The 5376-nt window shown below is 49.8% G+C and overlaps 1 protein-coding gene across 1 annotated transcript in view; it reads left to right on the top strand.

Annotated features, from left to right (window-relative positions):
* The window catches only part of LOC108786414 (chordin-like), a 32457-nt gene that overhangs the window by 12633 nt on the left and 14448 nt on the right, over nt 1–5376 (top strand). The gene's annotated exons all lie outside the window — the stretch shown is intronic.

Here is a 5376-nt window from a genome sequence, read left to right as displayed (position 1 = left end):
AGCACACAAAGGTGGGTGGGGAAAGTCCATTGTGGGGCAGGAGCACACAAAGGGGGGTGGGGAAAGTCCATTGTGGGGCAGGAGCACACAAAGGTGGGTGGGGAAAGTCCATTGTGGGGCAGGAGCACACAAAGGTGGGTGGGGAAAGTCCATTGTGGGGCAGGAGCACACAAAGGGCAGAAACTCTCAGAATTTGCAGGTGGACAGAAGCAGAACCGGGAATTATGACAGGGAGATCTCACTGTTGGAGGGTCCAAGACATATTAGAAGTTAGGGGCTGACTCAGCTCACCAGACCCCATCCATACATAAAATATTACTTTAGTGTGGACTGACCCTTTAAGTCAGGGTTCATGCTTTATGTGGTGACTATTTACTCCATTTCATGTTCTAAACGTTCCTCAGGACACACAGCTTTACCCGGGTTCGGTTCACAGACATTGGCGGCTCGGTGCTGTTTGAGCACCCTGTGCACAGAGTGAGGCTCCGGCACAGTGACACGGTAAGTCATGTGGATAACACCATCGTCTTGTGTTTCCGTTTTCTGTCCTTTCTGCTCCCCTCAACTGTCCAAAATTCTGTTCTGTAGATCTGCGGACTATGGCGCTCCGTTCCTCGCTCCTCCCTCCACCTTCTTCGTCAGGGACACATTCTTGTTTCTTTGGTAATGGAGACACTTCTTGAACCTGAAATCTCTGGCAAGATTCTCCGTCACAAAGCTTTATTCTCAGGTAGAGTCTCTGTGAGCACCAATGTAAAGGAGTACTTCTCCACTGAGCACCAATGTAAGGGGGGCTTGTCCACTGAGCACCAATGTAAAGGAGTACTTCTCCACTGAGCACCAATGTAAGGGGGGCTTGTCCACTGAGCACCAATGTAAGGGGGTCCATCTGTACTGAGCATCAATGTAAGGGAGTCCTTCTCCACTGAGCACCAATTTAAGGGGGGCTTGTCCACTGAGCACCAATGTAAGGGGGGCTTGTCCACTGAGCACCAATGTAAAGGAGTACTTCTCCACTGAGCACCAATGTAAGGGGGGCTTCTCCACTGACCACCAATGTAAGGGGGTCCTTCTGTACTGAGCATCAATGTAAGGGAGTCCTTCTCCACTGAGCACCAATGTAAGGGGGTCCATCTGTACTGAGCATCAATGTAAGGGAGTCCTTCTCCACTGAGCACCAATTTAAGTGGGTCCTTCTGCCCTGAGCACCAATGTAAGGGAGTCCTTCTCCTCTAAGCACTAATATAAGTGGTCCTTCTGTACTGAGCATCAATGTAAGGGGGTCCTTCTGTACTGAGCATCAATGTAAGGGAGTCCTTCTCCACTGAGCACCAATGTAAGAGGATCCTTCTGTACTGAGCACCAATGTACGGGGGTCCTTCTGTACTGAACACCAATGTAAGGGGCTCTTCTCCACTGACCACCAATTTAAGGGGGTCCTTCTGCACTGAGCACCAATGTAAGGGGGTCCTTCTCCACTGAGCACCAATGTAAGGGGGTCCTTCTGCACTGAGCACCAATGTAAGGGAGACCTTCTCCACTGACCACCAATGTAAAGGGGCTCTTCTGCACTGACCACCAATGTAAGGGGGTCCTTCTTCTTTTGCCTGCAGTGTACCAAAGACAAGACGGGAAAATTCACAATATTTATTTGTGTTACCTCCAACAGAATCTTTTAGCGCTCTTCTAACGCCGGATGAAGAAGGGAGCAGGGAACGTGGTCTAGCCATGCTGACGCTCAGCACTGGGGATGACGACCTTCATTTTATCCTCATGCTCAGAGGCATACAAGAGGAGGAGCAAGGTAAGGATCCCGGGATCATGGGGATAGAATCTTGCAGACTATTCATTACACTACGGAAATCGGAGAGATGCTCTGCAGGTACAGCGAGGATCAGTGATACTGTACCTCCTCTGATTATACCAGGGGTAGGCATTCTTGGCACTTCAGCTGTTGTGGAACTACCCTATGCTCTGGATTTTGAATTTCGCTCAGGAATGGCGAGCACTCATTGGTCAGCGCGGTCACCTGAGCAGAAAGGGGGGGAGTGGGGGCCAGATTGGAGGGGTCGTTCCATGTTCTCAGATTCACCTGGTGAAATTGGACTTGCCATTTAAACGTCAGCTGTAACAAAGCTCAAACCCAGCCAGATGAAGCAGCAAAAACAATAGAAGGAATGTTTTTTTGTGGAGCCGGATAATGTTGAAAGACGATTCAGGAAGAAGGGGGAAAGGTCTTTTTGTAACACGATGTTTGTTTCCTTTTGCAGAACAGATTCTGGTCACCGTGCAAATCTTACATCACCACCGCGTCATCCGAGCACTCTGCGCCAACATCACCGTCCAGGTATGAGACGCCGGATTTTGCACATCCCGAGTTTCAGGTTCTCTATGATCTCCATTCTTCTCCCCGATCTCGGCCACATCTCCATCTCTTCCCTTTTTCCATCACTCACCCCCAGGAGACGGACTTTGCCGAGGTTTTTCCCAATCTCTCCAGCCGGGAGATGCTGTGGCTCGCCCAGGGGCAGCTGGAGATCGCAGTGCAAATGGACGGCGACCGCACACCGCGCATATCTGGCTTAATCGCAGTCAGGAAGTCATGTGACAGTAAGTAAAAGACAAAAACACTCCGCCGTGCCAAATGGTAGAGGTGAGCAGAGGTGGCTGACTCAGCAGGGCTTAAAGTGCATGTAAACACCGTCAATGAACTTCTCTTATTTGTTGCTTTTTGGGCTTTTGAATGTACCAGTAAGGGTCCAGTCATACCAGCTAGCACCAGTGCATGGGTGCGTGATGACAGGTACAGCGCTGATGTGCGCTTTGTGATGTGTACCTTTTTTTTTTTTGTTAGAACTTTAATGAAATGCCATAAGTGTCATTCCATAAAGTTCTATCGGCACATCATGGTGCTCTGCGGCTGTGCTGCGTCACATGACACTATGCTGAAAAGAAGTTCTACAAGGTGGAATGAACTGAGCTTATTTGAAGCAAGATGTGCATTGGGGCAGCACCAACACATCTGGTGTGAACAGACCCTAATAGGTGCAAAACATTGCCTGTTGATCCTGCCAGAAACCTTGTGAGCTGATAACTTCTGTTCACTCTAGCTACACTGCATTTTAACTGTAACCAGTGCATTCGGAGGACTACAGGACACCTCCTTCCTGTGTTATGAAGATGGAGAAGTGTTCTGCAGTCCTGTCTTACTTAGGGTGGCAACGTTGTCCCTCCATAGATACAGTACAGCAAGTGAGCGTTGTCACCCTAGGACAGGAAGTGGCAGGATCTGCAGGTGAAAATAAACTAAAACAGCCAGAATGAAAACAAATGCAGCCACCACATCTATGGACTGGTAATCTGCAATGTATACATTTTGATACACTTTAAAGGCGAACTATGGGGTCAGTGTTTTCCCCCATAGTTCTCCTTAGGGTAACGGGAGGACACAAACTAGCGTCTTCCCGTTACCCTAAGCTCAGTATACCGCGAGTATACTGAGACGCCGGAGTGGATCCCGACTTAGACGACGGGATCCGCCCAGCTGCGTGAGTGACAGCTGGCTCTGCCTATCTAGAGGCAGAGCCAGCTGTACCCACCCCCTCCCCCGTCCATTCCGCCAGTCAGCGCTGGTGGATCGGAGCGGGGAGGGGGGAATCCAGCCCCTCCCCCTGTCACGGCAGAGAGCTGTGACAGGATCGAGAGGTAAGCGAACGCCGGTATGTGTTCTCTCACCTCCCGATCTACTGAGCCGACCTGTGACAGTCTCATTGTCACAGGTCGGCTAGAACTATGAGGTGAGTGAAAAGCCCCTCCCCCCTCATAGTTCTCCTTTAAGTAATTTAGAGATTATAGTTATGCTGTGGGGAAAGGGCTGGTGCTGCCATTCTGTGCCGGGAGTAAGATGTGTGATGCATAGGGCCATAGTGGCTGAGTGAGATGCTAAACTGAACACTGGAGATATACAGACATGTCAATGGATATGAGGGGGTAGGAGTAAATGGAGAGGATGATTGTGACTCCATGGAGCGCCGTCGACCGGACACGTGTGCATTCTCTATCCGGTCTTACCTCTTGCTGCCCACTGACCACCCCGCCGAGCAATGCACTTACCAAATGTGAGGAGCACCCCAGTGGTCCCCAAAACATTATTTCTGGGGACCACCAGGGATTTCCCTCTCTTTGGAAGGATTTTCTTTCACTTCCTTACTCTATACAAAACTAAACAAAACGTTTGGGCTTCGGTTCTACACTGGACTGCACTGGAGCCTTGTGATGTCATAAAATATTCTGTGATGATGTCATTGGCGGAACTGATCGGATAATCCCCTCTCTTCTGTTTCTGCAGCTCTCCAGAGTGTGCTCTCTGGCGGTGATGCTCTGAACCCAACCAAGACCGGAGCGGTGGGCTCAGCAACCATCACACTGCATGAGAACGGGACGGTGGAGTACCAGGTACGGTGCAGAGGGGACCATAGACATAGATAGAGCCATAGCCTTAGATCGGACCATAGCCTTAGATCGGACCATAGCCTGAGATCGGACCATAGCCTGAGATCGGACCATAGCCTGAGATCGGACCATAGCCTGAGATCGGACCATAGCCTGAGATCGGACCATAGCCTGAGATCGGACCATAGCCTGAGATCGGACCATAGCCTGAGATCGGACCATAGCCTGAGATCGGACCATAGCCTGAGATCGGACCATAGCCTGAGATCGGACCATAGCCTGAGATCGGACCATAGCCTGAGATCGGACCATAGCCTGAGATCGGACCATAGCCTGAGATCGGACCATAGCCTGAGATCGGACCATAGCCTGAGATCGGACCATAGCCTGAGATCGGACCATAGCCAGAGATCGGACCATAGACATGGATCGGGCCATAGACATGGATCGGGCCATAGACATGGATCGGACCATAGACATAGATAGGACCATAGACATAGATAGGACCATAGACATAGATAGGACCATAGACAAGGATAGGGCCATAGACAAGGATAGGGCCATAGACATAGATAGGGCCATAGACATAGATAGGACCATAACAATAGATAGGACCATAGCAATAGATAGGACCATAGCAATAGATAGGACCATAGCAATAGATAGGACCATAGCAATAGATAGGACCATAGCCTTAGATAGGACCATGGCCATAGATAGGACCATGGCCTTAGATAGGACCATAGCCTTAGATAGGACCATGGCCATAGATAGGACCATAGCCATAGATAGGACCATAGCCATAGATAGGACCATAGCAATAGATAGGACCATAGCCATAGATAGGACCATAGCAATAGATAGGACCATAGCCATAGATAGGACCATAGCAATAGATAGGACCATAGCCATAGATAGGACCAT

This window comes from Nanorana parkeri, unplaced genomic scaffold (assembly GCF_000935625.1).
Source record: "Nanorana parkeri isolate BGI_ZX_2015 unplaced genomic scaffold, ASM93562v1 scaffold210, whole genome shotgun sequence".
In the NCBI taxonomy this organism is placed as follows: Eukaryota; Metazoa; Chordata; class Amphibia; order Anura; family Dicroglossidae; genus Nanorana; species Nanorana parkeri.
This window is presented reverse-complemented; position numbering and strand designations above follow the sequence as displayed.